General features: G+C 44.1%; 1 protein-coding gene across 1 annotated transcript in view; it reads right to left on the reverse strand.

Moving 5' to 3' along the window:
- The window catches only part of SPRING1 (SREBF pathway regulator in golgi 1), a 220,226-nt gene that overhangs the window by 94,662 nt on the left and 103,636 nt on the right, over window positions 1–21,928 (reverse strand). The window lies entirely within an intron of this gene.

The raw sequence follows: 21,928 nt of genomic DNA on the forward strand, positions 1-21,928 counted from the left end.
TAGAAAATTAATGAAATGAATGGAGGGACTGCAGAGCCTTTAAGATCGATTCTCAAACTCGGTTCCATGGAGCACCAGTGGTTCCCCCAGTGTCTCAGGGGCTGCTGGAAGAGAGGGGAAGAGGCCTCTCTCAGGCAGAGATCTGAGCCCCCAGACCCAATTCAACCACATCAGTTTCTCTTTTTTCAACCCAAGGACGTATTTGGAAAAAAAAGGGTGGGGGGTCGGTTACTTAAATTAGAAAATGTTTGAGAAGCACTGCTTAAATAAAGCTCCACATATATTATTTCTCAGAGCTGAGATTCTGATAAGAATTGAAAAGTTAACGGTTTTAGTTATATTCTTAGCAAGAACCTAGTGGGCAGGAATTTAATTTTTTTTTAATCAAAAGCAGAGCCATGGCAAAACATATGATAAACAGAAAATATGTGCAGCCGTATAATTAATAAAGAGCTAATATGCTTAGGTTATAAAATGATCCTACAAATTAATAAGGAAAAGACCAATGACCCGGTAGAAACACGGGCCAAGGCTACAGAAATTCACAGAAGCAGAAATGCAAATATTCAATAAACATATGAAAAGATGCTCAGGCTCACTTGTCAGGGAAATGCAAATGAGAACAATGAGCTACTATTTTTTACCCATCAGATTGGCAAAAATGGAAAATATGTGTAACATCCAGAGCTGGCGAGGGTGTAAGGAATCTAGTTCTCTCAAACACCATTGGGGGAGGACTGCAAATTATTATAAAGTGGTGGAAAATCAACTGTTGGTATTTTTGAAAATCTAAACTGTAGCCCGGCGCTCCCACTTCTGGGAATATATCCACCAGAAATGAAAATGCCATTGTATAAAGACATAAATATATGAAGAAGTATATTACAGCATAATTTGTAATAGTTTAAAAAAAACCCCAAAAAACCTGGAAGCAATCTGAATGTACATTAAGAGGAAAATGGTTGAAAAAAATCAGGATGTATTTACATTAAGGAACACAGTACAGATATCAAAAATTATAAAATAAAATTGTACACACGGACTGGGAGATATGCCTGCGACACCTTGTTAAATAGAATAAAAGCGAATGTGATCCTATTTTTATTTAAAAAAAAAAAAGACCAAAAAAAGTCACACCCAGTAAGTGGGTTTCTATATGTTTTTATAAATAAAGAAAACAGTAGGGAAACATTTATACCTAATTGCTAACACTGATTGCACCAGGAGCTGGAAAAAAAGGGAGAGGACACAAATTGATAATTTTATTTTAGATACTTTATTATTTGAAATGTTATAAAAGATATGTATTACTTTTGTAATTCAAATAACCAGAATTTTTAAAAACAGAATTAGGACAGGAAATTCAAAGCAAATCAAATTACTTTGACAATCACTGGAAGGCAGAGTGGAGCTGGCCATCTGGTATGGGGTCTTAAAGCACTAAACCCAAGGAGATATACAGCTAGTTGAAGGCACCCCAACTATGCAAGGGAGTAGACTGAAGGAGAGCCTTTTAATAGGGCTGACATTTTCCTTGAAAAACAGTCCTGACTCTTCTCTAATATAAGCAGGACTGAATGAGACCCCAAAGTGATAGGCTATAGAAAAGGAGTCAGCAAATTTTTTTCTGTAAAAGACCAAATAGTACGTATGTTAGGGTTTGTGGCCCATTTGGTCTCTGTCACAACTACTCAACTCTGTCATTGTAGCACATCAACAGCCATAGACAGTATGTAAATGAAGTGGGCATGGCTGTGTCTCAATAAAACTTTATTTATAGGGACTTCCCTGGTGGTCCGGTGGGTAAGACTCCACGCTCCCAATGCAGGGGGCCTGGGTTTGATCCCTGGTCATGGAACTAGATCCCGCACGCATGCCACAGCTAAGAGTCTGCATGCCAAAACTATGAGTCCGCATGCCACAATTAAGAAGTCTGCACACCGCAACTAAAGATCCCGCATGCCAACCCAGCACAACCACAATAAATAAGTATTTTTTTAAAAACCTTTATTTATAAAACAGGTAATGGGTGGATTTAACCCAGGGGCTAGAGTTTGCTGACCTCTGCTACAGAACAAGGACATAATTTTTATTTTTATTTTTTTTCATTACGCAGGCCTCTCACTGTTGTGGCCTCTCCCGCTGCGGAGCACAGGCTCCGGATGCGCAGGCTCAGCGGCCATGGCTCACGGGCCCAGCCGCTCCGCAGCATGTGGGATCCTCCCGGACCAGGGCACGAACCTGTGTCCCCTGCATCGGCAGGTGGCCTCTCAACCACTGCGCCACCAGGGAAGCCCCTATATAATTATTCTTTAAAAGCAAACTATTTCATTTAAGTATACTTCAAGATATACTTAAAGTGATGAAAGAGAAAAACCTACAACCCAGATTACTCTACCCAGCAAGGATCTCATTCAGATTTGACGGAGAAATCAAAAGCTTTTCAAACAAGCAAAAGCTAAGAGAATTCAGCACCACCAAACCAGCTTTACAACAAATGCTAAAGGAACTTCCCTAGGCGGGAAGCACAAGAGAAGAAAACTACCCGCAAAAACAAACCCCAAACAATTAAGAAAATGGTAATAGGAACATACATATTGATAATAACCTTGAATGTAAATGGACTAAATGCCCCAATCAAAAGACACAGACTGGCTGAATGGCTACAAAAACAAGACCCATATATATGCTGTCTACAAGAGACCCACTTCAGACCTAGGGACACATACAGACTGAAAGTGAAGGAATGGAAAAAGATATTCCATGCAAATGGAAATCAAAAGAAATCTGGAGTAGCAATACCCGTATCAGATAAAATGGACTTTAAAATAAAGACTGTTACAAGAGATAAGGAAGGACACTACATAACAGTCAAGAGATCAATCCAAGAAGAAGATATAACAATTATGAATCTTTATGCACCCAACATAGGAGCACCTCAATACATAAGGCAAATGCTAACAACCATGAAAAGGGAAATCGACAGTAACACAATAATAGTAGGGGATTTTAACACTCTACTTACACCAATGGACAGATCATCAAAACAGAAAATAAATAAGGAAACACAAGCTTTTTTTTTTTTTAAAGAAGATGTTGGGGGTAGGAGTTTATTAATTAATTTATTTATTTTTTCTGTGTTGGGTCTTCGTTTCTGTGTGAGGGCTTTCTCTAGTTGTGGCAAGCGGGGGCCACTCTTCATCACGGTGTGCGGGCCTCTCACTATCGTGGCCTCTCTTGTTGCGGAGCACAGGCTCCAGACGCGCAGGCTCAGTAGTTGTGGCTCATGGGCCTAGCTGCTCTGTGGCATGTGGGATCCTCCCAGACCAGGGCTCGAACCTGTGTCCCCTGCATTAGCAGGCAGATTCTCAACCACTGCGCCACCAGGGAAGCCCAGGAAACACAAGCTTTAAATGACACAATAGACCAGATAGATTTAAATGATATTTATAGAACATTCCACCCAAAAGTGGCAGAATACACTTTCCTCTCAAGTGCACATGGAACATCCTCCAGGATAGATCACATTTTGCTTGGGTCACAAATCAAGCCTGGGAAAATTTAAGAAAATTGAAATCATATCAAGCATCTTTTCTGACCAAAATACTATGAGATTGGAAATCAATTATAGGGAAAAAACTGTAAAAACCACAAATACATAGAGGCTAAACAGTGCACTACTAAATAACCAAGAGATCACTGAAGAAATCACAGAAGAAATAAAAAGATACTTAGAGACAAATGACAACAAAAACACCATGACCCAAAACCAATGGGACACAGCAAAAGCAGTTCTAAGAGGGAAGCTTATGGCAATTCAATCTCACCTCAAGAAACAAGAAAAATCTCAAATAAATAATTTAACCCTACACCTAAAGCTACTAGAGAAAGAAGAACAAAGAAAACCCAAAGTCAGCAGAAGGAAAGAATTCATAGAGATCAGAGCAGAAATAAATGAAATAGAAACAAAGAAAACAACAGCAAAGATCAATAAAACTAAAAGCTGGTTCTTTGAGAAGTTAAAAAAAATTGATAAATCCTTAACCAGACTCATCAAGAAAAAAAGGGAGAGGACACAAATTGATAAAATTAGAAATGAAAAAGGAGAAATCACAAGTGACACTGCAGAAATACAAAGGATTGTTAAGAGACTACTACAAACAACTATATGCCAATAAAATGGACAACCACGAATAAATGGACAAATTCTTGGAAAGGTACTATTTTCCAAAACTGAATCAGGAAGAATTAGAAAATATAAACAGACTTATCACAAATAATGAAATTGAAACTGTGATCAAAAATCTTCCAACAAACAAAAGTCCAGGACCAGATGGCTTCACAGGCGAATTCTATCAAACATTTAGAGAAGAGCTAACACTGATCCTTCTCAAACTCTTCCAAAAAATTGCAGAGGGAGGAACACTCCCAAATTCATTCTAGAAAGCCACCATCACCCTGATACCAAAACCAGAAAAAGATATCACAAAAAAAGAAAATTACAGACCAGTATCACTGATGAACATAGATGCAAAAATCCTGAACAAAATACTAGCAAACAGAATCCAACAACATATTAAAAGGATCATACACCATGATCAAGTGGGATTTATCCCAGGGATGCAAGGATTCTTCAGTATACGCAAATCAACCAGTGTGATACACCACATTAACAAATTAAGGAATAAAAACCATATGATCGTCTCAATAGATGAAGAAAAAGCTTCTGACAAAATTCAACACCCATTTATGATAAAAACTCTCCAGAAAATGGGCATAGGGGGAATCTACCTCAACATAATAAAGGCCATATATGACAAACCCACAGCAAACATCATACTCAATGGTGAAAAACTGAAACCATCTGCTCTAAAATCAGGAACAAGACAAGGATGCCCACTCTCGCTACTCTTATTTGACATAGTTTTGGAAGTCCTAGCCATGGCAATCAGAGAAGAAAAAGAAATACAAATTGGAAAAGAAGAAGTAAAACTGTCACTGTCTGCAGGTGACATGATACTATACACAGAAAATCCTAAAGATGCCACCAAAAAACTACTAGAACTAATCAATGAATTTGGTAATGTTGCAGGATACAAAAGTAATGCACAGAAATCTCTGGCAGTCCTATACACTAACAACGAAAAATCAGAAAGAGAAAATAAGGAAACAATTCCATTTACCATTGCAACAAAAATAATAAGTAGGAATAAACCTACCTAAGGAGGCGAAAGACTTGTACTCAGAAAACTATAAAACAGTGATGAAAGAAATCAAAGATGATATAAACAGATGGAGAAATATACCATGTTCTTGGATTGGAAGAATCAATATTGTGAAAATGACTAAACTACCCAAAGCAATTTACAGATTCAGTACAATCCCTATCAAACTACCAATGGCATCTTCCACAGAATTTGAACAAAAAATTTTACAATTCATATGGAAACACAAAAGACCCCAAATAGCCAAAGCAATGTTGAGAAAGAAAAACGGAGCTGGAGGAACCAGCTTCCCTGACTTCAAACTATACTACAAAGCTACAGTAATCAAGGGGCTTTCCTGGTGGTGCAGTAGTTAAGAATCTGCCTGCCAATGCAGGGGACACGGGTTCAAACCCTGGTCTCAGAAGATCCCACATGTTGCGGAACAATTAAGCCCGTGCACCACAACTACTGAGCCTGCGCTCTAGGGCCTGCGATCCACAACTACTGAGCCCTCGTGCCACAACTACTGAAGCCCGCATGCCTAGAGCCTGTGCTCTGCAACAAGAGAAGCCACAACAATGAGAAGCCAGCACACCGCAACGAAGAGTAGCCCCCACTCACCGCAACTAGATAAAGCCCGCACAGAGCAACGAGGACCCAGCACAGCCATAAATAAATAAATAAATAAATAAATTTATTAAAAAAACACTTTTGCACAGCAAAGGAAACCATAAACGAGACAACACTCAGAATGGGAGAAAATATTTGCAAATGAAACAACAGACAAAGGATTAATCTCCAAAATATACAAACAGCTCATGGAGCTCAATATCAAAAAAACAAACAATTCAATTAAAAAATAGACATTTCACCAAAGAAGACATACAGATGTCCAAGAAGCACGTGAAAAGATGCTCAACACCACTAATTATTAGAGAAATGCAAATCAAAACTACAATGAGGTATCACCTCACACTGGTCAGAATGGCCATTATCAAAAAATCCAGAAACAGTAAATGCTGGAAAGGGTGTGGTGAAAAGGGAACCCTTCTGCACTGTTGGTGGGAATGTAAATTGATACAGCCACTATGGAGAACAGTATGGAGGTTCCTTAAAAATCTAAAAATAGAACTACTAACATGACCCAGCCATCCCACTACTGGGCATATACCCTGAGAAAACCATAATTCAAAAAGAGACATGTACCCAATGTTCATTGCAGCACTATTTACAATAGCCAGGACATGGAACCAACCTAAATGTCAATCAACAGATGAATGGATAAAGAAGATGTGGCACATATATACAATGGAATATTACTCAGCCATAAAAAGAAATGAAACTGAGTTATTTGTAGTGAGGTGGATGGACCTAGAGTGTCATACAGAGTGAAGTAAGTCAGAAAGAGGAAAACAAATACCGTATACTAACATATATATATGGAATTAAAAAAATATATAGTACTGATGAACCTAGTGGCAAGGCAGGAATAACGATGTAGACATAGAGAATGGACTTGAGGACACAGTGGGGTGAGGGGGAAGCTGGGGCGAAGTGAGAGTAGCACTGACATATATACACTACCAAATGTAAAACAGATAGCTAGTGGGAAGCAGCAGCATAGCACAGGGAGATCAGCTCAGTGCTTTGCAATGACCTAGAGAGGTGGGTTAGGGAGGATGGGAGGGAGGCTCAAGAGGGGGGGGATATGGGGGATATACGTATGCATATGGCTGATTCACTTTGTTGTAAAACAGAAACTAACACAGTATTGTGAAGCAATTATACTCCAATAAAGATCTATTAAAAAAAAAAGCAAACTATTTCATTGAAGTATACGTAATATACATATGATAAAAGTACACCAATCTGATGAATTTTTACAAAGTGAACACATCTTTCTAACTACCACCCAGGTTAAGATGTAGAACATTACCAACACCCCAAAAGTGTTCCTTGTGCTCCTCCCAGTTATCCCCACCCCCCACCACCAAAAAGAGCCACTAATTTTACTTCTGTCCTTATCATTTGTTTTGCTTGGTTGTAAACTTTAGGTAAATTGAATCATACAGCACGTTCTTTCACTCAGTGATATGTGAGAGAGATCCCTCCATGCTATTGTGTGGGTTTGTCCAATTTCATTGCTATACAGTATTCTATACACAATGTTGCAATTATCATATTGTAAGAATATGTCACACTGTATATATCTGTTCTGCTATTGATGATACTTGGGTTGTTTGGGGCTTGGGTCCAGTTTGGGGCTTGCAATAGACTGAATGTTTGTGTCCCTCAAAAATTCTTATGTTGAAACCTAATCCCCATTGTGATGGTATTAAGGGGTGGGGTTTGGGGGAGGTAATTAGGTCATAAGGGTAGAGCCCTCATGAATGGAATTAGTGCCCTTATAAAACAGACCTAGAGTGATCTCTGTCCCTTCCACCATGTGAGGACACAGTGAGAAGATGGCCATCTATGAACCAGGAAGTGGACCCTCACTGGACACTAACTTGGCTGAAACTTTGATCTTGGACTTCCCAGCCTCCAGAACTGTGAGAAATAAATGTCTGTTTTTTATAAGACACTCAGTCTATGATATTCTGTTATAGCCGCCTGCATGGACTAAGACAGGGCTAATACAAATAATGCCACTGTGAATATTCTTAGCCACGTCTTTTGGTGCACACATTTACGTATTGCTATTGAGCATATTCCTAGAGTACATGTGCTACAACCGGTTTTTGTAAATACTGAATAAGTAACTTCCCAAAGTGGGTGTCCTAATCTGCCCTCCTATCTTAAGTATATGAGTGTTCCAGCAGCTCCCAGCATTGCCAACACTTGGTATTGACAGATTTCTTTCTTTGTAATTTTAGCCATTCTTGTATGTGTATGTGTAAAATTTATATACAGTAAAGTTAAAAAATGTTAGGTGTCCAGCTAAAAGCTTTTACTCATATAAAAATGCTTTGCGGTTTGAATCATATTCCCTTAATTACTAATGATGTTGACTCTTTGACAGGTTTATTGGCCCTCTGGATTCCTCTTTTATGAAAATCATATTCATATGTTTTGCTCATTTTAAAAAAATGGATTGTTTTTCTTTTCCTTATTGATTTACGGGAGTTCTTGAATACTCTGAATATGAGTCCTCCGTTGATATCTTTATTCCAACTATCTTCTCCCACTCTGTGGTTTGCATTTTCATTGTCTTAATGGAGTCCTTTGATGAACAGAAGTTCTTAATTTTTTTTTTTTTTTTTGGGGTGGATAGGTGGGCCTCTCACTGCTGTGGCCTCTCCCGTTGCGGAGCACAGGCTCCGGACGCGCAGGCTCAGCGGCTCACGGGCCCAGCCGCTCCGCGGCATGTGGGATCTTCCCAGACCGGGGCACGAACCCATGTCCCTTGCATCGGCAGGCGGACTCTCAACCACTGCGCCACCAGGGAAGCCCCAGAAGTTCTTAATTTTAATGAAGAACTGATCAATTGTTTTTTCTGGTTAGTTGTGTGTGTGCCCTGTTTCAGAAATATTTGTTAAAGGAAAACTGTTTCTATACTCACAACACTTCTGAACCAAATGTGTTGGATGTTTTTCCCCCAAAACCAACCAATTTTCCAATTTTGGGACACAAACTGGGTGTCCTATAATTTAATTCAATTCTGACACCAACTACATGCATTTAGCATCAAACTCCACAGGTTAAGGGCTGAGTCCCACAAGACTATCCCCAGTCAGACGCCTGTCACAAGTAATGGTTGCCCCAGGTACCCATAATTCTGTCTGACTTGGCTAAAAAGTCAGGAGTTCCCACTCGCCACATTTGATAATTTGCTGGAACAGCTCACAAAATTCAGGGAAACATTTACTTATAAAGGATATAGATGAGCAACCAGATGAAGAGGTACATAGCGTGAGGTCTAGAAGGGTCACAATCACAGAAGCTTCTATCCCCATGGAGTAGGGATGCTCCACTCCCTGAAATATGATGTGTTCATCCACTCAGAAGCTCTCCAGAACCCACAGTTTAGGGATTTTTATGGAGGCTTCATCATATAGGCATGATTGGCTTTAAACTCAGTCTCTAGCTCCTCCCCTCTACCCAGAGGATGTACAGTGGGTTTGAAAGTTCCAAGCCTCTAATCATGGCTTGATCTTTTTGATGACCAGGCCCCATCCTGAAGCTATCCAGGAGACCATGAAGAGTTGCTTCATTAGAACAAAAGAACCTACTATCACTCAGGAAATTCCAAGGGATTTAGGAGCTGTGTGTCAGGAAACAGACACAGAGTGCAATACATGTGTCTTATTATGTCACATTTGCCTATCCTGAAGTCATGAAGACATTCTCCTATGTTATCTCCTAGAAATGTTCTTGTTGTCTTGTCCTTGCACATCTGAGTCTACAACCATCCTAATAATCTCAACCAGGAATGTTTAGGAGTAAACATTACCCACTGCAATATTTTCAGTCCCTTGTGTTCTTCCAGAATCTTGCCATTTGCCATCAAGAGGTAGAGTCTCTTTTTCGTTCCTTTCAACCTGGGCTGGCCCCTCTGACTGCCTCAACCAACAGAAGGCAGCAGAAGTGACAGCATGACTTCCAAGGATAGGTCACAGAAAGTGATATGGTTTCCACCTGGTTCTCTCTGTCTCAGGACATCTGCTTTGGGTGCCTTGGCCACCATGTAAGATATCCAGCTGCCCTAAAGCCACCATGCTGGAGAGACCACATTGAGATGTAATATATACCCAAGGAGCCCAGCTGTTCCAGCCCCCAGCTGTACAACAAGTCTTCCCAATCCAGATGCCAGACATGAGCATGAAAACTTCGAGGTGACCCCCGCCCTAGCCATAGGAGATACCCTGAGCTAGAACTGCCCAGCCAAGGGACCCATCTTTCCAGGCTCTAGCTTAGCACTAGTTTTACTGGGAGAACTAACCTGTGGACCGGAGTAGGCTGGTTTCCACCCCTGCTGTTTATTTCAGGGGTGTGTTTTCAAACCCTAAAGACAAAGGAAGCTTTGACTTTCCTTTTTCAAACCTCATTTCAATCTACTTAGTGTCTATGCAAATGGAAGAGCCCATTCATGAAAGGAGAAAGACTCCCGGAGATCAAACAGATGGGAAAGATGAGATAAGACATCCCCCTTGGATACTCTTGAAGGGTAGTGAAGTCTTGGTGTTCATCCAGAGAGATTAGCTGGGGATCACTTCACGAGCTTTGTTCAGAGAGATAAGACCTAAAGCAGGGCTGGGGGAACCCCTACCCCATCCAAAACTGGAATATGGCCGATTTCACAAAGAGATCTCCTTGCTCCAGAGTCCCTGTCACTCAGCTTCTGTTTCCAGCCATCTAGCAGCTCACGTTAAAGAAAAAGCTCCTTCCAACTAGTACCCAGGGATTAACCAGGCCACTGGGATCCAGCCCAAAGGAAACGGCCGGTTCTACTTCCTGGAGGTTTAAGTGGAGCAGGCAAATCAGCATGATTGATTAATTAGCAGAACGGCATTTTTCACTTTTTAAACACGTCTGATTTGCTAATAATGGCAATAACACCTAGCTCTATGCACAATCATATTACTTACTTGTTTATTCCCCACCCCCCACCCCACCATACAAGTTACAGGAGATCAGAGAGCTGGGTCATCTGCTTCTTGCCACAGCCCCTGCACCCAGCCCAGTGGGCTCCAAGACTACTTCCTGAATGAATGGGTGAATGAACGAGTGAATGATAAATGATAATAGCAACCCTTCAGGGGCACCTACTCCAGGCAGGCACTGTCCATTATTTCACGTCCTCCTTCAGCTTCCCTTGAGGGAGGGGTGGTTGTTTTGGTTTTATAGAGGTTAGGAAATTTGCCCAAAATCTCAGACTCACTAAGGGGTGGAATCCAATTTCGAACCCAGCCCCTCTGACTCACACGCCATCCTCTTTAATACTAAGCACAATCTTGGCCACCGAGGGGCCTGGGAAAGACCGCCCACCCTTTTTCTCTTTCTCGGGATAAGAGTGTTTTCACAAGGGCCTTGGAGACCAGAGTCTAAAACTCTAACCTGCTCTGCTGAGCCCAGCCCCAGCCCCACAGCCCCGCCCGGAGCCTCTGGCTTAGGTCAGGGTTCCTGTCCCACTTCTGTGGCCTGGGAACTCAGGGGAAAGGGCAATTAAATTAACGGGGTCACGGAAAGAGGAGGAGGGTGAGAAGCTGGTGGCCAAATCCAGAAGGGCAGATTTCAATTTGCATAATAATTCTGTTAGCAACAATAGGCATCCAGGACATCTATTTAAAGGCCGTAATGTTAATTTAATGGGAAAAAAACTAATACAATTCCCCCAGAATTTTTCAATTAAATTAATGTGATGGGCTTTAATGGATAGCTTAAGTAGAGAGCGCGAATAGGAGAAATATTGCATAAATTATACATACATTTATATATATGCTACCCATATATATAATCTCTCTGCTCTGAGGTTTTGACATATGAGAGGCCCTGTGTTTAAATCTGGTAACGAGTTATAACTCTATTGCAAGTACAGTGACCCTTTTTTCATCCAAAGAAGGGGAGGGCTCCTCCCTGTGGGGTTTCTGCAAACCCCTTCCCTTCAACAACACACCAGGAGACTCGGGTCTTAAAGAAACAGAGGACTCAACAAACGATAGGCCACGGTAACACATACGTGCACAAAAAGTCAACGATATGAGAAATCTAGCAATGCAAAATCCTCTTCCTCGATCCCTGCTCCCTAAAGACATCTAATGGGACAGTAAATAAAAGGGACTAGGTTTCAAGAACCACTTGACTTTCTCAAGCATGAGTTCATTCACACATCTCATTCAGTGAGTGTTTATTGAATAGCCACTAAATGCTGGACACTGTTGTAGGCGCTCCCAGGAATGTTATAGTGAACAATCAGATGTGACCCCTGACTCACAAAAAAATCCAGGATGTGTTCAGGTAAGCTCTTCATGCTTCCATTTTGTCACTTGTAAAATAAAGAGGATGACTGCAGAAGCCACGGGTTGGTGTCCAAGATGGTCCCCAATAATCTCACCACCTGGTTTTCACACCTTTGTGTGGGACTCTCCTGCAATGAATAGTGGAACCAGTAGGATATTGCAGAAATGGAGTGAGCCTGCTAAGCCAAGGTCAAAGACATTGCAGCCTCCTCTTTCTTCTCTCTCACTCTCCCTCTCTCAGCTCATTTGCTCTGAGGGAAGCCAGCCACCATGTTGTGAGGATGCTCAAGCAGCCCTAGGGGGACGTCAATGTGGAGAGGAACTGAGGCCTCCTGCCATTGGCCAGCATCATCTTGCCAACAGCCATGTGAGTGAGTCACTTGGAGCAGATCCTCCAGCCTCAGCCAAGCCTTCAGATGAGACTGCAGCCCCAGCTCCCACCCACTCTCTCTTGAGAGAGCAGGAGTCAGAACCACCTCGCTAACCATCTTCAGATTTCTGACCCACAGAAACTGTATGCGATGATAAATGTTTATTGTTGCTTTAAGCTTCTAAGTGTCAGAATAATCTGTAATGCACCAGTAAATAGCCAATACAATATTCTCCCTTTTCAGCTGGCCTTGGGTGAAATCATGATGGAGGCAAAGTCAGTCCTCTTTTCAGGGTCTGCACCTGCTTCCCATTCACGTTTGTGCATCGTGTGCCCTTTCCTAAGGCCACACTCTCTGCTCCTTTGCTTAAGCTCTAAGCTGATGCACAGGCTCAAACCTTGACTGACCATTCTCAGAGGTACTGTCATTTTAATTAAAGTCTTTCAAAAATCAAAAAGGGGGCTTCCCTGGTGGCGCAGTGGTTGAGAGTCTGCCTGCCGATGCAGGGGACACGGGTTCGTGCCCCAGTCTGGGAGGATCCCACATGCTGCGGAGCGGCTGGGCCCATGAGCCATGGCCGCTGAGCCTGCGCATCCAGAGCCTGTGCTCCGCAACGGGAGAGGCCACAGCAGAGAGAGGCCCACGTACCGCAAAAAAAAAAAAAAAATCCAAAAGGATTTCAGACCCTAAGAAACGAAGGTCTCCAGGTGAAATCTCAGGAAACCAAGGAGCTGTTAGATGATGGGAGCTCTTAGGGATCCTCACATCACTTCTCCCAGGGTCCCATGCTTTTTACTCAATTTCAGCAGCCAAAACAGAAAGGGCACACAAGTGCTTAACACTGACTCATTTCCAGTTTTTAGCATCAATCTGTGTTTCCGTGGGCAACTTGTCTCCCTCACAGGCTATGATGCTTCATGAACTGCTGATACAAAAGATAAATAGCTAAGTGAGGTTTCCATTGACTCAACTCCAAAATGGACCAGCAGTGAGCATCACTGAAGTCCTGGCCACACCAGTCCACAGAGGTGGCTGTGAACTTGCAGGGAGCCCCAGATTGAGTCTTGGCTCGCGCATGAACACGAGTGAGTCCACGCATCTCTCTGAGCCCATTTTCTCTTTCGTAAAGTGGGGATATTAATAGCTGTCTCACGCGGGTAGGAGGGAGCCTGGCACGTAGGAGGAGCTGAATGCACACTGCTCCTGTACAGCACCCCGTGGACAGCGTGGCAGGGGCAGCAGGAAAGAGCCTTTCCTCTCAGCATCCAGCCAACTATTTCACTGAACCTCACAAGAGCTGACACCGAAGTGAGACGGGGGGTCTGCTGTGCTTGATGGTGAGCACTCTCTGACTGCAAGCTGGACTCCAGAGGGCTGCCCAGCTACCAACAGCTCTGCTGCCCGCCAGTGCAGGTGGTCCCTCTGGGCTGTTTCCCAAGAGGGTTTCCCTCTGAGACTGACTGCTGAGTTGGCCCCTTTCCCGGGAGGCATGAGGGCAAGAGCAAGGGGAGTAGGGAAGCCAGAGTTCCACAGGGCAGAGTGCTATGCTCTCCCTGTTGGGATCGACTCCATCTGAAGCGGAGGCAGGCTGAGTCTCCATTGGGCAGTACATTTAGGGAAGTCACAGCAGGGCTGTCTCCAGAGCATCAGATCCAGGATGCCTGGGTCCTTCTCCTGGCTTGTACAAGCGAGGGTAAGAGAGCTGCCACTCTACAGAGCTGGAAGGATGTGATTTGAGGATTACCCTAGCCATCTCCACTACCGTATGGATAAAGTCTGTCTACAGGAAGAGAGAGGGGTGCACACAGCTCCTACTTCTTAACCGTTTCCTTCTCTTTTTGAGCAGGCAGCTGGGTCCTTGTCCTCTGCAGCACGGTTCATTACTGTCCGTGATGATCAACAGTAGAATCAGGATGAAATTCACTAGGCAAATGAGCACTAACACCTTGTCTTGTAAATGAAAGTGACCAGGTTGTGTTACAGAAATCAGACAGGTAGCCAGATAATGAAAGAATCAGTGAGTTTTCTGCCCTTGATAGGAGTTGCTCTTTGCAGTGGAGGCTGTGACAGAGTGATGATCATGATAGCACCTGTCAACTCACCTCTCCATCCATGCATCGACTTGTTCACCTATCCATTCATCCATTCATGCATCCACCCATGCATCAATGCATCAGTCAATTGACCCAGCCAGCCAGCCAGCCAGCCAGCCACCCATCTATTCATCTATCCACCACCTATTCACGTGTCTATCCATCCATTTATCCATGTGTCCATCCACCTATGCATGCATCCATCCATCCTCACATCCATCCATCCACAGAACCATACGATCATTCACTAATTCATTCAGCAAAATTTTATGGAGTACCTAGGACATCCGTAGACCTATGAGAGATTCCCAATTCAATGCGCATTTACTGAGAGCCTACTCTGTGCCTGCTGTACTACATACTGATTTGCAAAGGGGAATAAACCAGGGGCCTTCAAGGAGTTTACAGTCTGGTTATGGGTGGGGGATAGAAAAGTAAACATCCATTAGAGTGAAAAGAGTCAAGAGAAACACAGAGGAGACCAAAGAACCCATGGTTCAAATTGGCCCGCAGCAGTGGGAATGGGGCTGCCCAGAGCCTTTTAGTCTCCACCCAGTCACCACTGTAAGTAACTGTGCATTTGCTGAAGAGTCAGCAAAGGGGCAGCAGAGATAACCCACCACTGTGTTTCACCTGACTAACACCTTTGAGGAGAATGAGTACGGTCCCATTCTCAGACATCGTGGTTCAGGTGGAGCTGACCCCACTCACCTGCTCCAGGTCTGGCCAAGCAGAGAACCAAATACTCTTGGTTATAGGAATAGGTTCTGGGGTGTGGGCAGCAAGCCCTCCTAGGGACCTTGGTGGGAGCCTGGGGAAAGGGAAGACTCTCCTTTCAGCGCTGGTGAGTCTGGAGCTGCCAGAACCATGCTTCCCACCACAGAGCAAGTGTGTCTGAAAATGATGCCAACACAAGAGAAGAAGGACCGAGAGGAGGAGAGAGGGAGGACGAGGACAGCGTTGTTTGGCCTCCTGGATCCAGCTGTGTCTCCTCTGATACATGAGCCAATAAATTCTTCTTATGGCTTCAACAGTCTACAGTGGTTTCTATCACATACAACCTAGAGTCCCAGAGAACACACTTGGGAACATTCAGAAGTAAGACCCGTGTCCATAGGAGTAGGAACTGCTCCATCAGGTAGCTTTGCTTGCATGTTGGGAGATAAAACAGTGGAATGGTAGGTGGGTGGATGAGTTGATGAATTGATGAATGCTGTCTTGATCACCAGTCAGTCGCAGCCTCATATATAAAGAGCAGCTCCTATCGAGGACAGACAGGGTTCACTGACTCTCTTCTCCAGGAGAGTGGTGACCTAGACTTTCGTTTTAGCCCTGCCCCTAATCTGCTGTGTGATCTTGAGCTAGTGACTGTCCCTCTCTGGGCCTCAGATGCCTCAACTGCAAAGTGAAGGAACTATATGAGATCCACATTACTTGAAACATAATCAGAAGAACAGTAGTCTTTTGAAATGAAATGGAAAAACTATTTACATATGTGTATGCTTAGGAACTGTGATGAGTTAAATTGTGTCCCCACCCCACCCCCCAGCCAAAGAAACACTGAAGTCTTAACCGCAGACTTTCAGAGTGTTCCCTTATTTGGAAATAGGGTAATTGTAATTAGCTAAAATAAAGTCACAGTGGAGTAGGGGAGGCCCCTAGTCCAGTATGACTGGTGTCCTTATAAGATGACAGCCATGTGAAGACAGACACACAGAAAGAAGGCCTTATGGTGATGAAGGCAGAGATCACAGGGACGTAGCTGCAGGCCAAGGAATGCCAAAGACTGCCAGAGACTGCCGGAAGCTACAAAGAAGCAGGGAAGGGTCCGTCCCTAGAGACTTCATGGCTCTTCTGCCATCCTGATTTCAAACTCCTAGCCTCCAGAACTGTAAGACAACAAACTTCTGTTGTTTTAAGCCCCCCCAGTTCATGGTGCTTTGTTATGGCCACCCTAGGGCCCTGCTAAAGGAGTCAGGACATCTGCTAATTCTGTACGGCGCACCCCCTCAGAGACCACCAGTCATACTCTTGCATTAAAAGCTCTAAGAAGGGGCTTCCCTAGTGGCACAGTGGTTGGGAATCCACCTGCCAGTGCAGGGGACACAGGTTCGAGCCCTCGTCCGGGAAGATCCCACATGCTGCTGAGCAACTAAGCCCGTGCGCCACAACTACTGAGCCTGTGCTCTAGAGCCCGCAAGCCACAGCTGAGTCCATGCGCCACAACTACTGAAGCCCACGTGCCTGGAGCCCGTGCTCCACAACAGGAGAAGCCACCGCAATGAGAAGCCCGCTCACCACAACAAAGAGTAGCCCCCACTCGCCGCAACTAGAGAAAGCCGGCGCGCAGCAACGAAGACCCAACGCAGCCAAAAATAAATAAATAAAAATTTAAAAAGAAAAAAAATAGCTCTAAGAAGTCCTCCAGAAAAGACTCACTTAAACGCATCTAATCCAGCATTTCCACGACCTCTCTGATTACTGCTAAGATTTGATGATCTCTAAGATCAGTTCCAACTGTGACTTTGAGGGATCGCTCTTAAAGTTAATCATCTCAAAAGGAGAAGACATGGGTAGGAAGGGGCCAGACAGGGAATGTGGATAGGTCGAGTCAAACTTTCATCCTTTTTATATTTTAATTTTTTAAAGAATCCACGTATGTGGTTTAAAAATATTCAAACAGTAAAAAAAAAAAAAAAAAAAAGCTGTACAATGAAAATAAATCTCTCTTCCACACCTCTCCCCCAGGCCGTCACAAGACACGGCTCCCCATTCTCTTATTTACTCATCCGGAGATAATTCTATGCATATATAAGCACATATATAGATATGCTCCTTGTTTTGCACAAATGGTAGTCTACTATATTGATTGTTTTCCACAGTGCTTTTTTTTTAACTTAACGTATCCTACAGATTTCTGCATCAGCAGATACAGAGCAGGGTTTCTCAGTCGTGGCACCACTGGTACTGTGGGCTGCGTAACTCTTCACTGTGGGGTCTGTGCCATGCATTGTAGGACGTGTAGCAGCATCCCTGGCCTCCACCCCCTACATACCAGTAGTGCTGCCCCTCCCCCTTCAGTTGTGACAACCAAAAATGTCTCCAGACTTGGACAAATGTCCTTCGGGGGTAAAGCTGACCAGAGTGAGAACTACTGATATAAATCTACCTCATTCTTCCAATTGCCATCCAGTCTTCTGCTGCATAATTTACCCACCCAATCCCTTTCTGGAGGCCACTTAGGTTGTTTCTGGTCTTTGGTTAGTATAAACAACGTCATAATGAATATTCTTGCACATGTGTCTTTGGCCCCAAAACACAAGTTTAACTGTTGGCTAAATCTGTAAGACGTCTTGTTCACCACTCAGTAAATATTGGTTAAGTAAACATACGAATAGAAGGAGAAGAATGGGAACTGGGAGCTTCCAATTCCCATCTTTTCCACTAAGTGGGGTAAATGCTGCCTATGGTTGGAGGAAATGAGGCCAAGGCAGAGAGAGAAACAAGCACCAAGAGATGGAGTTCTCATCTAAGCCCCTTGATCCAGTCATGCCTGAAGCCAGAGCCTCCTGGATTTGCCCATTCTGTGAGTTAATGTATTTTCTTTATGGCTTAAGCCTGTTTGAGCTGGGGTTTTGTAACCTATAACTAAAAGACTCCTGGGTGTCAACAGAAGCAACAGGAGTACCTCCAAGAAGCCTGTCCTAACCCAACCCTCTTCTCTGGGCTCCTACAGACCCTGTCCTGTGTGCACTCAGTCAAGTACTTCCTCTGTGAGAGTCACTGTCCCCTCACGGGTCTCCTCACCCCTCTGTCCACAGCCCTTGCCCAGACCGGATGCTCAGAAGGCTCTGTTGGATGAATGAGTGTGAGTACCATATGACTTGCAGCCTCAACACCTCCGCTAAGTGAGGGCTCAATAAATCCATGCAAGGAGGCTTCTGGCAGCAGAAGAATCCTCTTAACTCGATTCTGGAAGCTCTGCCAATGGAGCAAAACAATACCCACTCCAGGGCACGAGGCTGTGCAGGGAGGAAAGGGTACCTAGGGGTGAGGGTCTGCCTTCCAGGAATCTTCGCTGTCCCGAGCCACTCACTGGACGTCACTGGGCAAATGGCCCCTGAGGTCTCTGACTGCACTTAAACTTTCCACTCACTTCCAGAACAGGTTTGGCTTCACTGGGAACCATCCTGCTTCGGCAAATCATGCCCCACCTGCTGCAAACAAAGTACACCATTTATGTCATCAACGTTTATAAAGTGTTCTGAGTGTCTTGGACAAGAGCCTCCACACAAGCACAAAGCTTTACAGGCCAGCAGAAAGGACTAGAATCTCCTTCAACAGCTTCCAATCTGTAAAGTGGCCCAAACCCATGCCAGTTCACGCAAGAGGATCCCGAAAGATCGAAAGACTAAGGAGGGAGGAAAGCAACAAGCATGCGTGCTAAGTGCTAGATGCGTTCAAACACATTCCATATTGTAAAATGAGCACCTATTGTGTGCAAGGCACTGGTCTAAGCGTTGGTCTAGGTGTTCAGCAGTGAACAAAAGCATTCATTCTAGTGGGGGTTGGGCAGGCAAAGAAAGAAAGGAGTCATTTCAACTACAAATAAATGTTATAAAGAAAAGAGAGGGCTTCCCTGGTGGTGCAGTGGTTGAGAGTCTGCCTGCCGATGCAGGGGACACGGGTTCGTGTCCTGGTCCGGGAAGATCCCACATGCCGCGAAGCGGCTGGGCCCGTGAGCCATGGCTGCTGAGCCAGCGCGTCCGGAGCCTGTGCTCCACAACGGGAGAGGCCACAGCAGTGAGAGGACCGCATACCACCAAAAAAAAAAAAAAAAAAAAAAAAAAGAGAGAACAGGGACTTTCCTGGAGGTCCAGTGGTTAAGACGCCTTGCTTCCACTGCAGGGGTCATGGGTTCGATCCCTGGTCAGGGAACTAAGATTGCACAAGCCGTGTGGCATGGCCAAAAAAAAAAGAGAGAGAGAGAGAGAACAGTGAGGATGGTATAAAGAAGGTCTCTGGAGAGGTGCTCCTAGAGGCTGGGAAATCACTTTTGTCACCTGCTCGATCCCCACAAGCACTGGACATCACTGTCCCCATTTTATGAAAGAGGAGGCTGTAGGTAAGACAGCACAGTGACCTGCCACAGTCACACAGACAGTCAGAGCACGCTGTATTAAGGGTACCTGGGATTCGTTTTCAGCAGGTTTGATAAGACACTCAAGACACAGAAATGACTGTCATGAAGTAAGAAGTGTACTGTACTCATAGATCCCTAGAAACAGGAGGCAGGGCCCAGCATGCAGGGTCACATGAGGAAGCACCAGGGTCAGTCAGGAGGCAGAGGCGGTAAGGGAAAAATACAGGCAAGAACTTTTACTGTGGTTTCTCCTGGAAGGAACGGGTGAGGCAGGGTAAACAGGCTCAAGAGGAGCTAGTTTGAATAATCTCAGCGAGATCCGGGGCATGGGGGCTGTGCCCAAGTTGTGTGTCCTGCGGTGATTAGGACAGGTAGACAGTGGCTCAGAGGCTGAGAGCCCCATCAAGAAGAGGGTTGGAGATGTGAGCTTTGGATTGGTTGGTCTGCATTTGAAAGGCGTGCTTCCTGGCTAGTTGTTCACTATCTCTAGGAACTGGCTAAGTCCAGGAGGAGCAGTCCCTCCCTGGGTAGCAAGGTTCTAAGATGTTCAAGGCATCAGAATATAGAAAATAAGACACAGTTAATACACAGACTCAGCCTGGGGCTCAAGCTGCCCCCTTGGCTGCCCACAGTCACTGCAGGGACCAAGACCCTACTAAAAGGGACTCTCCACCTGTGGGAAGGATGCAACAGTTTGGGTTCAGCTACATATGGAAAGAGCAGTGTTGCTCTTGTGTCACTTAGACACTATCTTGGCATGGGCTCATTAATCCTCATAATCCTGCAGGCAGAAGGGTAAAACGAGATAGAGAGGCCCTTAAACTGTGAAGCTGATGAAAAGGAAAATGAGTTTGTGCTGGGATGCCCAAGAATTGTTTTATTTTCTTATAAATTCTGCCCCATTTCAATTCAGAGCTTTTTGTCAAGAGCAAAGGACAGAGGAGGTGGTGTCCTTGATTAAAACAACACAAATACTGTTTTCAAAAATGTAGCTGGCTGGTGCCCATGTTGTTTTAATTTGCTGAGACCAGATTGTCCAGCCCTCGTGGATTTGATCCCAGACAGGCTCGTTTGACTTATTCAGAGAAAAACTCTGTTTTCAGCCACAAACTGTACACCTCACCCTGGCCAAATATGTTGCAATCCTTCCTAACAGTTCTTGTCCAGGAATCCCAAGCCCACCTTCTGGATCCCATTTCCAGATGTTACTCGTATGTCCTCCACATGCCACTGACCCCAGGAGGAGACCACAGAGCTGGTCTAGGTTTACCCTCAGAGTAAAAACAGGAAAAGGTACAAGCATATGGTAGGTACTCCATAATTGTTTGCTGAGTGAATGAGTGAGCAACTGGATGGATGGATGGATGGATGGATGAACAGATGGATGGATGAGTGGTAGATGGATGGATGAGTGGTAGATGGATAGATTCATGGATGGATGGATACATGGATAGGTAGATAGATGGATGGATGAATGAGTGGATGGATGTGTGGAAGCATGCATGCACTTTCTTTAGCCATTCATTCATTGATGGCTTTGGGCTTTAGGCTTGGTTCAAGTTTTACCAGGCTGGTAAAAAGAATTTTCTCTCTCTTTTCCAGTGAAATGTTTCTCCCCATATTGACTAGAACAGCTCTCTCTCTTTTTTAAAGGGGCTACCTTCTTCCTCAAGAACATAAAAATAGAGCTACCATATGACCCAGCAATCTCACTGCTGGTTATAAATCCAAAGGAAATGAACTCAGAATCTTGAAGAGATATCTGAACTTCCATGATCACTGAAGCATTATTCACAACAGCCATGATATGGAAACAACCTAAGTGTCCACTGACAGATGAATGTCTAATGAAAACGTGGCATATTTACACAAAGGAATATTATTAGGCCATAAAAAAGGAGATCCTGCCATTTGCAACAACAAGAAGACATTATGCTAAGTGAAGTAAGACAGACACAGAAACACAAATATTGCATGGTATCACTTAGTGTGGAATCTAAAAACGTAGCTCTTGCAGAAGCAGAGAGTAGAATGGTGGCTGCCGGGGCTGGCTGGGGAGTACAAGAAACGGGGAGGTGTTGGTCAAAGGGTACTCACTTACAGTTTGAAGATGAGTAAGTTCTGGGGAGCTATTTAATAATACTGCTGGTTAATA

Source organism: Leucopleurus acutus (genome assembly GCF_964270905.1).
Source record: "Leucopleurus acutus genome assembly, chromosome: 13".
NCBI lineage: Eukaryota > Metazoa > Chordata > Mammalia > Artiodactyla > Delphinidae > Leucopleurus > Leucopleurus acutus.